Genomic DNA, 12,583 nt, shown 5'->3' on the forward strand with positions numbered 1-12,583 from the left:
AAAAAAGCTTGTACTTTAACTCCTTTTTTTGCCACATATATAACACCCTTTTGGAGAGTACAATTACGCTCAAAGGGGTGTCTCCTCACTCCCTCAAGGGAGTAGCATAACACCTTTCTCCCTAGTGGAGAGTAATATTACTCCCCGGCAGGGAGAAGGTGTTATGCTACTCCCTTGAGGAGTACACCCTTTTGAGCGTAACCCACTTTTTGTCAAGTGCCGTCTTTCAGATCATTGCCTGGGCGTTGGTGAGGCTGAAATGTTGTGTTTGGCTTAACTGATCGGTCAGCCTCCGCAATTTACGTTGCTTCTTAAAAAGGCCGAGATTGTTCTACTGGTATCAAGTGTTTCATTTTTCTTATAGTAGCGTAGCCAGAAAATATCTTGAGAGGGGTTCAAAGGGAACATTACATGGGGAGGAGGATTTCACCCTCGTTTTCCCCTTTCACAAACGCACTACGTGGGGGGATAGCATCCATGAAAACGGGCCTGACTCAAACAATGTTTCAACCAACGTTCGTTTCAACTGTTCACGTGGACACTCATCTCGCCTAGTCAACAATGTAAATTTCCCACTTCCGTGTTTTCATCAACTTAATGGTTTGTATGCATGAAAACTATGAACTTCTTGTGCGAAAAATTGGACTTTTATCCTTATTTGTGCGAGGCGTTGAAATGCCTGGCCACTTGAAACGCACACAGCCGGATATGTAATTCGAGAGTAACTCAATTATATTTCATGGCTAGCTGTAACGGCATTACGTTTTAATTGCAGCAACTATTCCTGTAATTTAATTACGTCCAGAGTCACGTAACTGTGACTTATCTTACCTTTTTTAGTAGCTTCCACAGCACTCGCACTTTCTGCATACGTTGCGCTGTTTGGAACGGCAGAGCGCTGGAGCGCCCTACGTGCACTCCCTCACGCCACAACCACTCCTAAGGAGTGAAGAGTAACTGCGACGTAATTACCATGTTATTGCACTACTTATCCTTAGTATGTCTCTCATAATCTTTACCTTTCAGTCATTCTAATTCTCCGTCGTCTCTCTCATAACTGTATTTTTTGCATAATCGCTCTTACTCAAGATATGTAACGTACATATGTGTTTACTACATTTTTATCGGCACAATAATGCTGAAAGTTGAAGTGCATCGTGGTAGTGGGCATCTGTCTTATCGACGCGTCAAATGACCGTGACCAAAAAAAAAAAAAAAAGAAAAGATTCAAGTACCAGTCCACCCACTATCGGTACACATTGTGCTCCCTGGGATGTTTGAGATGTCCCGGTGAAGATAGAATGCGTCGTACGTGTCTGTTAACATACCCGTCAACAGCCCTCAGAAGTCATGTGCACAGAAGCGGCAGACCGGTTCCATCTGCCTGCTGAACGCTTCGTGACAGCAAAGCCATAGGCGTCTGCTAGTCAAAGCGCGATATCTGAAGGTCGAGCCCCTCGTTTCAAAGATATCTCTGGCCAGTGGTTGTCTAGTCGGAACTGGCGCGTTATCATCTCAAATGCAGGTTGCCAGAGCTTACAACCGCATGGATGGCCCTTTTCAAAACAACGTCCGGGAAGGCAGTCGTTCGTCCAGGATCGTGAGCACTACCACGCTACTACTGTCAGCTCGTCATGGAAAAGAATCTGTCAACGAAAAGCAAGACGGTGCCCCTAACGGTGAAGGTGAGATAACGTGATTTTACATTTGAACGTGGAAGGAGCAACGCGCGAATTCCTATTTCACAATCACTACCAATCTGCATGCAGTTATGCATGTCGAGTTACATAACGTAGGTCGTTTTGTAATTGCGGCTTGTGTAACGCTTCGCTGACAATTACACCAGTCCTAAACTATACGTGATAAATTATTACGAGCGCTGCCGCACATAGTGTGTGATAATGGCCTCGCATTGTGCTATATCCTTGTTGTCGTTGAGGGTGTAACGCGAACACATACAAAAAAGCTAAAAGCGCTATTTCTGCCTTTTCGGCTGACAGAGACAGGAAGCTGGAGTGGACAAATCAGCACGATTGCGAGTCAAACAACCACGCTTTCATCTAATCGAATCGTTAATCCTTCCGTTTGATCTACAAAACTTTCCAGTTTGTATCTATATACACCTCATCTTCCTGTAAGTCGCTCAGCTTAGCCAATCTCGTTTGTGAGGGTAGGCATAATTATTTTGTTACGCTCTTGGTGGAAGGCACGAGACGAGTCGTCGTCTTGTTTCTCCAACAAAGTGCCATAATAGATCCATGGTGCATAGACCGCAATCGACTGCAGTAAACATTCTCAGTGGTGCACCGTGTAGATCTAGACGCGTGATTAGCGTTCTGTCGTTTTGAGGCTTTGTCAAGAAGCATACTCATATTTACATTTAGTGTACACGCGTCCATACGAATACAAACGTGATTAGACAATCTCCACCGAACAGCTATTGCAGTTCCTGGAGTCCTACATGCCGATAGAGCCACTGATAATATTGATGAACTCCTCCTTATCTTTGATACGTACCATGGAACACAGTGACAAAGTACTTGTAGAAACGTGTTGTCGCAGTGTGGTTTATCTCGCCTACCACTTGATGGCATGGGACCTGCGAGACTCCGATCCCATATTGCTGCACTATGGTTGTAGAGCTGGCGGGACCAAATATGCATGAGACTGAGGTCAAATGTCACGGCAGTAGCAGAAGGAGAGTTATGTCCGTCATGCCTCTTCGTCAAGGAACGCCCTCTTCCGTTTTATTTCGCAGTCTTTGCTCATTCAGACAAACGAGTGCCTGCGTCCTCGCAATATTTGGAAACAATACATCGCACAATTGCTCCATGAAATCCGTTTCCATACTTGTGCACTAGAACCTGCACTTATGTCAGCATTGCACTTCTACTTACGTGTTCTGGAGTAGCCTGTTCCGACTTTGCCGGGACTCGCATCTCCATGTTTTTATTTCTCAATCGATCAATCGCACTTTAATGGGAATGAAATATACGTGAACTTCTTGCACCTCGAGCCATGACGAATGCGTTTGCTCAGTCAATAGGGAGTCTTAGAAGAGGATACTTAAGCGGCATTGCTCCAAAAGAAATGAGTCGTGACTCTGCATTACGTTGGACATGCGCAGTGACGATTCCTCGTTTCTTTGGGGTACTCAAAAGCGCTTAGGTACCCTAGGCTAAAACTCCCTGTTCACTCCCTTACATGGTTATACTGGAATTGCACAAATCATTTTCGTGGTATTTTAACCAGTCGTTTCATAGTTCTCCGTAATCGCGTTTATGCGTACATGTTTAGGTATGCATCGTGTGCAATTTAATTAATTTTGACAATTGTATTCTTCTCAACATCGCGCCACCTCGCGGAGACTCGCAGACGCAGGTGTACCTGGACGGAGTCTCTGCGAGCCGGCGCAACTTTTTAAACAGCACTCTTTAATGTTCTTGCGACCTTGTAGCCTTCCGGATATAATTATTTTCCTGTACATTTGCAGATGGGGGAAGCGCTTGTGAAGCTTCCTGGAGCTCTAGCAATGTCGCAATGGGCGGGCACTCACGAACGAGTGTGTCTAACGCTCTTGACCTCCGCTTGGTTAACTTTGGCTGTCGTCGCCATCTACCTGACCGCCGTGATCCACCCTGGATTTGTGCCCCTCCTCCTTCTCTCGGTATTCGTCCTTTGCCACGTGCTCATCAACCCGAGGCAAGCGAAACACGGTCACTTCGGTGCTCCAGTCATTCGATTCGCCATGCCAGAGGAGTTGGTCTACACCACGAAGGTGGCGCAACCCACTTACATGACCATCAGCGAAGATAACTTCCCCCAAAAAGTCAAGGTCAACGTCCAAATGCCCATACCTTGTGCAAAGGCCTATTGCAACGCACAGCCTAGTCTCTCAAGCCTTCACAGCCCAGCCATTCTTGTTGTCTAGTATGGCCAGACATGAACATGCCTCGTCTTTCAAGAACTCAAGTGATCTGTGTGCGCACCTTACCTCACCACTTTTCCACGTTGTATCAACCGTTTTTCATTTGCTCTTGGTTTCATCTGTCACGCTAGCTTAGCCTGGCTGCAAGTGACGACGTTTTACATTCCATATGTCACCACCTCTGTAAATACGAACTCATAAATGTTATTCATATTTATGGGGCAAGTGCAACGAGAAGTTCAGCAAATGACCCTTGCTGTAATGTGTCAGCTGCGAAATCGTATGTCATTGGCCTTTCTAAAGGCTTCGACAAATTACGAATGGTTATAGTTATGTTTTGGCTCATTATTAACGCTTATTTTACTTATTGTACAGAATGTATAAGTTGTAACCTTTATTTATTCTAAATTAGAAACTATGCTTACTTAGCTGCTGCACGGTGCTTTGTAACCAGGCTCGGATCGAGGAGGGAGGTCCGGACCTAGACCGGACCCCCTCGTCAGAAAAAAAATCGAATCCGCCCCTGACCGTGACGACCAACCGTGTGTTTCATATCCAACCTGTTGGGGTTCGATCTGTTATTCTGGAATTGTATTAATGATGGATATTGTTTTCGAATACTGACCAGGTCGACGTACGTCAATGTAATAAGCAGCTGCCAGGTCAAGTTGTTTCACCACTCATGCATTAGATCTGATATCAAACGGATGTGAGCACGCTAGTCTACATGGTGTGACTCTCGCGTTCATGTGCAAGTTTTGTACACAATAAAGTTGCACAACAGATGTATAGTCTCGTTTCGTGAGTTATTATAGGATAGCCTTCGTTGTGGCAAATCCCTGGTTTGACCCCAACACGCGTTTTTCGGATCTCTTATATACTTTTTAAGTCGCAATAAACGAAGGTATGTCGTGTGCTTCCGCAATAACTATCAACTAGTGAAAAACACTGGTTATTTATACGAACAGCTAACTTTCTTTCCTTTTTTTTTTTTTTTTCAGGGAGACCTCTCTTACTACTCTGGCAGACTGGCAAATTATTTTTCATCGCACACTTTGTTACATGTTGTGATTCAGTGCACTGACCCTTAAAATTGCACAAAACCCCTGTGCTTGGTAAATGAAAAAACGGAGACATCACAAGACATGCACTAATGTCTGTTTACAGATCAATAACCCAGCAGTTTATCGCTCAGTGACCCGCCCAAGCTTTAACTACGTGAAGAAATCATTTCTTTCTTTCATCATTAATTTCTTAGGCAACTTGAGGCTTTGTATGTATTTGTCCCTTCTATGTTGTTCCAGCCTCAGAACATCAGTTCTTACATGTTTAACTACGTGCTTGTGCTGCAGTAGCCTGCTTCCCATTGGTGTCTCTAGGCCATAACCTATTGCATCGCTAACACAGATAATCTGTCGTTAGAGCGGCGAAGGTCGTGCCCCCCTAGAAAACAACGGATGCGTTGATAAGGAGACTTCGGACTCCCCCCTTAGCCAAGGCGGCGCTGCTGCGAGCAATAGAACTTATTCGTGAGGGCACGGGCATGCTTCGAGAGTACACCCAGTGTAGACCCTGCATCTTGTGGTCGCGGGTGTCAAGTGGGATGCGACTGTGTAAGGGACGCACGTAGAAAAAAAAAAGATAAATAAAAAAACTAATACTCATAAAACGAGTCGCAGGGAAGGCAGTCGCAGGAATTCAGTCCTGGTTTGGAAGCATATGCATAAGAAATTATGACTCCCGAAGAGAGACATCGGCGAGTTCCTTCCGCTCGAATGTATCGCGGAGGAAATCGCAAAGACAACGAACTGGAGCTCCCACCTCATCACTGTCTTTCTGGCAACTGACGTCAGGAACTTTCTCCTGTGAGACTAGCAAAGAGTTTCCGATTTTCCTTCGTGCCATTTCATTGAACTTGTTTTTTCCGTGACATGTTGTAGTTAGCCGTTCAGAACTTTGACTGCTGCGTACAAGTGAATTCTGTGCTGCATTTCACTTGTGCAGTCAAAAAGTTGCATACCTAATCCGGAGACTCTGCCACTCTGACGTGCCATCACACAGACATGACGAACATGACGTCCCACGCAGAATATTGGCCTGAAATCCAAGTGGATGCACTTGGGATTCCAGCTCAAATTTTTGCCTGGGGTGGTTTGGATAGTCGATGCGAATTGTCCTTAGAACCGTTGAGCAACATCGCAGAACCCAGGCTCGCCGCCACGTAGGCCTCACACATTTAAAACTGTAGTTAGTCTTTTAATTTTGTCATTTATCTTTTCGACATAGCGGCATATTGCGGAATCGGTTGACGCTTTTGTGGTTTTCTCAGAATGCCCCTCAGAGGGAACCACCGTTGGCGTGACATCCTTGCTTTTTGGGCCACCTGTATCCGTACTTGTAGGCAACCGCGATCCAAATGCCATTTCCCACTACCAACAGCGGTATAAAAGCCGCGCTGACGAAAATCCCGAAGAAGATGGACACCGCCGAGGTGATAATAGATCCTGCAGCGCATGCAGACACCAACCACACCCGTTGAGAAATGTCCGTATCCAGGTCTTCTCTATGCATTTCCATTGAAGCGAACTGCAACAACAGAGAACACGAACAGCGACTCGCACAGAACAAGTAGCAAACTAAATGCCAATTCAACGAGAAAACCAAGCAAGTAAGAATATAGACATTGACGAAATTTTCTTCTCACTGTGCAAGTATTATTAGATAAAAAGCAGAAGCATTATTATAACTAAGGCTTTACGTCTTTATTATTATTTAATGTCTCATACATCTGTAGTGGCAATAAATAATAGCCGAAAGCCACAATAAGAGGTGAATTATCTATCCCACATTGGGGCGTTCAAATGTTTCACATGTATATAGTCACTGACGGACATGACAATCTAACAAAACCTGAGTGTGATCTGACAAAAATGTTTGAATTATTTCGAAAAATTAAGTTGTCGTGAAACAAGATATTTCGGAAGTATAGTGTGTATAGAGTACAGCGACAGCGACTCATATTTATAAGTAGCACGTGCTTTTCTTTTTCATACGACCTGAACACACTGAGCTTTGTCGCGGCACACAGTTGACCGCCCTTCAGAGGGCTAGTTGGCCGCTGATCCAAAATCTTGGTGTCTGTCTTCATAACCCGCCCTTAGTGTCTGAATCCTACCACCAGTCATGTAGCACCAGTTTATACACGGGAACTAATAAGTATGTATAATTGGGATTACTGCTTCATTTCACACGGAAGCATGCATATGCAAAGCAGATGGACAATAGCTGTCTGGCTACTCCTTGGATCTTAGATCTGGACTGGGGGAAACGTGGATCGGCCCCAGAATCCCTTTGGGAGTGATCCCCATAAGCTATGTCCATATACGCCGAAATGCCGAGTGGTGAAATGGTTAACGATAATTCGTAGCTTTGCGTCACGAGATGACAATGATCACGGCCGACACCACATTGGTCGGAAATACAGTGAACCCTCGTTATTATGACCATGGTCGTTCCCGAAAATTTTGGTCATAATGCGGAATTGTCATATTAGCGGGGGGATTTGCAGAGGTTTCACAGCATTGTTCCCCAAGAGTATGGTCGTAAAGCGCGTATGTCAGATTATCGGGGGTCATATTAACGAGGGTTCACTGTATCGGCACACGACGCAAGGTATTTCGACGTCCCTCGTGGAAAGAGATGAAATGGGACTACTGCGGCGACGACCATTGCGCTTCGCGCAGGAAACGGCTTTGTCTGTAATCTCATCCGACATCTTGCAATACTTGAACCATTCGTTGTTCGCACAGGCCTACTTCCGTAGACAACAGTCACAAAATAACCGTTATATTCTACGGTGTAGAAAATTGTGGTGGTAGGGCAGGGACACATCCGGATGCTTCGTGAGTCAACGTGTTTGTCTGCGGTGTCGTGACGCCAAAAATACGACATAACAGCGAAAAAGACCGAGAGAGCCAATCAACAGTTTTCCAGCTGTGTATAGGGGTGGCTACCCCCTGGATTCACGCTTTTTTTCTGTAGAATAATGCACTTCACTTACCAGAAGAGGAGAAGTATGCGGACAGCGTACACCACAGAAGCGTCACAACGTTTCCAGTTATGTGGCGAAAGACATGATAAGCATTTATCTATAAGACAAGCGCCGCGTATGCCCAGACCGTGTAGCAGATGGAAGTAATCCACAGATAATGTACTCGCACGGGGACAAAAAATAATAACGGTGCTGTGACGTTACACGTAAGGTTTATCTGCCTATGGGGGGTATAGGACTGCGGATAATTTCGACCACGCGGGGTTTTTTGACGTGCGCCAGAAATCTCAGACACACGGTGCTGGAAGCATTGTTTGCCTCCTCCAACATTGCTACCGTACACGGGCGGGTTTGAACTCGCGATCTTGAGCGCAGCAAGCCAGCACACGTTTCGGAGACAATTATGTATATAGGCAGACACTGAATGAAACTCAATGCGTACGAGAGGAGTCTCTGCACATGGTGTACAAACAATTCGAACAAAGAAAAAAGGTATAATAGTCAGGATGTGGGCATGTTCATATATATATATATATATAAAAGAAAACTTCTAATAACCTCTAGTGCTGGGGAATCATACAAAGCATATATTGTGCTGTGTCATGCGTGAGTGTTGTGTCTTGTCGTCCCTTTTGTATATTTCCCCCGCACTGGGGGGGGGGGGGGGTAGCGTTTTTTTTAACTATGAAAAAAAGTAAATTGTTAAAACAATTGGGTCTGATCATGGGACAGCGAAGAGAAAGGAGGACCCGTCTGGCGCTACTGAGTTCCTGCGAACAAAAAGGGTCTTTAGAATGCGACGGAATAATTTTTTCAGCGGTTGCAAGACAAAAACGAAACACACTTTATTTTGATGATGATGATGATTGGGGAGATTCATCGCCAGGGGCGATACTCCACACCATTACTGGCGGTAATGTGGTGAAATAGTGAGGACCGGTCAGTACTCCTAGTTAGCCTAAGTACGCCAGTCAGTCCTACAGTGTCCAAAAAGTTTAGAAGTGCTTTTAGGGCAGAGCGTTGGTGGGCTGAATTTGGCCATGGACCAATCAGTTTTGACATAGTGAGGGGGGGGGGGGAGTCCAGCTGCGGTTGATTTTGATCCCGTGTTGGCGCCGCGAAGCAACTGTGGCTATGAGCGGCGTACAGACGTGCACAGATGGACAGCAGGAAGGAGTTGGGGACAGGGGTGTGTGTGTGGGGGGGGGGGGGGGGTTAGTATGCGTCCCGGACAGGCGTAATGGGGAACTTCCGCAAAACTCAGGGAAAACCTCAGACAGCACCGCTGGTGGTAGGATTCGAACGCACCACCTCCCAGTCTTCAGTACGACCTTATACCACGAACGAGCGGACGCTTTTATACCCACTCGGGTATGCCACTTCCACCCTTACAAGCTCATCAGATACTCGGGGCACCCCCGTCTTATCCCGTATACCTGCAGAGGCGCCTCTGGTCTTGTGGATACGCGGGAAAATGGGTTGTCCTATAAAAGGGGGGGGGGGCATGTTGGTGAATGCTCTCGGTCTGTTCGCAGCCAAGGGTGTCTCATGGTGAGCGAGGGCGGCGACCAACGTAAATAATTGAAAGGAATAGCTAATTGAAACAACACATGTACTTTAAGGTGGATTGTTCTCTCACTCGTTCGGATGCTAGTTTTTCCGCAATGTCTTCTTGGCGCATGCTCTCCTCCTCCTCCGAGCACAGCATTGGGTATCCAAGCGAGCGCATGCGCCAAGAAGACATTGCGTAGTGTCCGAACGATTATCCCGTTTTATCCTTTACTTCATTTGTGCTTGCTTAAGAGTGAATCTCGCAAATTGTAACTTGACAGCAACTTGACAGGGTGTCGAACCACAAAAAAAATACGGGTTCGGTTCGGGTTCGCGTTGCTTGGATTTCGTTCCGGTTCAGTTCCGGTTCGGCCACGCCAAAAGTCGAACCCGGTTCAACACTTTCATTTTATATCTCCCATAAAACTGCTTTTATCAGGAAATGCGTGGCTAATAGCTTACTGCTGTTGTCTGCATTGACGTTCTTAGTGGTCAGGTACTCCCTTTAGCGAGAGGAAGGAGAAATGGATGAACACTGTAAATAGCGTCCACGCTGGTGAAGCGGTTTAGTCCTGCTACTTTCTGTTCCCAAAATCGCTTTTTTCACACACACAGTGCCAGCAAGATACACTTAAAGGAAGCCTAATAAGATGGACAGCATTTTACATAGACGACGGTACTTGCCGGCACACTGCGTTCGCAGCGTGAATCGATCTGAACAGGGCGTCGGAAGGTGAGGGCAGAGGGGGCTGTCGCCCCCCTGAGTTTTTGCTGCGGGGGCCCTGCCCCGCCCTCCGAACTTTCTCTTTGGGAATCCCGCCACCCCATTTTTCATCTGTGTGTGTCGACCTAAACAGACTTGCTTTCACCTCTGTTACCGCGCACAGTAAATACTATCCAGCCGATAACGCTGGATACTGTATGTGCGGACCTGCTGCGCAAAGAGTAGCGCAGGAAAACACAGATTTCGCTCAAGCAAAGGACGTCTCTTGTTCTTGACCAACGCAAGGAAATATTGGATGCTGGGGAGGGAAACTCTTATCATGCTCTGAGGAGCCTTTCGCTGCTGTGCTTGATGAGACGTGTAGAAATAACTGCTGTCTTTGCCTGAGCCATGGCCAGAACTCACGGCAGAGCCTTTTAGTGCAACACTAATGACAGCCTTCGCAGACGACACCATTGCGCTTTTAACGAGGATAAAAATTAAAAATAAAGGAAGACGCCACCGCTCCTTCTATTTGTCTTATCGCACTTAATGAAACAATCAACTAATTTTTCAGTTTGTGCTGCTCCAACGCATATTTCCTTTCGCATCAAGGTAATCGAGAACGCGAGGTGGCCTTCCCATATGCGTGACGCCCTTCACAGTCATGTCGGATTGCACCGGACGAGTCGTTTGAGTCGTTTCTAATAAGCACAACAGTGGCTCCTCTAGGTTAGGTTAGCCCCATAAACATATGTGTATGGTTATAAAAGTTCACTAGCCAAATATTTCAATGTGAGGCAAACATTTCCCCAGTTGTTCCCATTTGGGAACAAAGTACATAATTTTCCGTATTGAACTGCTTAACGGACAACGCTTCTGAATCTCTGCAGATATCTTCAAAGATATCTTCAAAGATATCTTTGCAGATATCTTTGACGTTAGTAGAAGCCTTGGAAATGGTTCTAGGAGGCAGCGACGGACATGAGAATGGTAGCGTTGGGCTATGCACAACCGGATGTGATGGGAACGTGACTTATGAAGACGAAGATGTAGCATCGACACAAGTGGACACACGGACAAGTGGAAGGAAGAAGTGAAAATTCGCCGAAGGAAAACTGTGGGCCGGGTCAGACGTACAGAGTGGACGTCATGAACCCCTAAGAAAGAGGAAAAGGCGCACGGCAAACGAGAAGGTTACACTATACCAGCAGCCGCGACTCAGATTTCCCCTGATTGGTGCATTTGTCGCCCTTTACACTGTTGAAAACATTTTTTCAACGATGAAATAGCTGTCTTATGGTGGCAGAGAAATGCGCTCGTCAAAAATGAGCTTCGATGCGGTGCATCCGCTTACCGTGGCGACGCCGCAGTGTGCAAGAAGGTGCAATACAACAAAGGATAGTTTGTGTTGTAGTCTGTAGTTTGTGTTGGCCCGTGGACGACGACGATGCGACACTACTACCGCACGCCATGGCGCAAGCCAACCAGTTCAACCGGTACTATCGTCTGGCATCGTCCTAGCGTGAGGCCACGCACATTTGCCCGCTGGGACAGTCCATCATAGTCAGTCAGGACTCGTGTAGGGTACATCATCTCTTGTACAAGCTTAGAGCTCAGCTTCATGGCTGGAGTGGACTTTTTGATCGGTTTGTCGATAAGTACAGGCCTGTCGTAGCAAGAAATTGTAACTGCAACTGCTCAGACACCTCCTGCAAGCGCTCCGCATCGCAGCCTGGAGACTTCACCTGGACCTAGGATGTCGACCTAAGTACGACCAGCTAAGCTGCGTGAGACTTGCTGTGGAGGGACTCTTCACAGCTTGTGATGTTCAGAAGAACAGGTCCACTTGGCGACCTCTGTTTTCAACCAAGATCGAGACAAGGGCATTATATAGTGCCCTAAGGAAACAGGGCCGCTGCAGACAGTGCAAGAAGAATAAAAGACCGATGTCCAAAGTTGCAATCAGTGCGCAGTCCTTTTCCAGGAGTCAGACTTGCTGCTGGACTGCCTTGATGTTGCGAGAGCATATTGTTGCCATTTGGGATCATTCCGTATCTGGGCAATGGCTCCTATTATAATGGCAATGGCTCAAAATTATAATTGCGTATGTCTCCGCATAATAAACATTTCTTCGAAGACTCGTTCTTGTAGACTTATCGGAGAGCAGGGCGGGCACTCCTCGAACATGGAGCACATTCCATATCTAAAGAAGTCACAGACAAAGATCATCCATTATCTAATTAACCATAAGTGGTAGGTGTTTAACATATTCAGTGTCATTCTGCACTGCATGTAGTATGTGCCGTTCCTCCCCTGCCTTTTTCTGCACACAAAACCTCTGAATGTC

At 46.3% G+C, this 12,583-nt stretch overlaps 1 long non-coding RNA gene across 1 annotated transcript; it reads right to left on the reverse strand.

Annotated features, from left to right (window-relative positions):
- Positions 1–6,169: 6,169 nt before the first annotated feature.
- On the reverse strand, positions 6,170–8,117 carry LOC135397366 (uncharacterized). The gene is made up of 2 exons (XR_010423635.1): positions 7,989–8,117; positions 6,170–6,514 (listed from the first exon to the last, which is right to left on the reverse strand). It is a non-coding gene; the product is annotated as an uncharacterized LOC135397366 (long non-coding RNA).
- Between the last annotated feature and the right edge of the window lie 4,466 nt (positions 8,118–12,583).

The sequence above is a fragment of the Ornithodoros turicata genome, chromosome 1, assembly GCF_037126465.1.
Source record: "Ornithodoros turicata isolate Travis chromosome 1, ASM3712646v1, whole genome shotgun sequence".
Lineage (NCBI taxonomy): Eukaryota > Metazoa > Arthropoda > Arachnida > Ixodida > Argasidae > Ornithodoros > Ornithodoros turicata.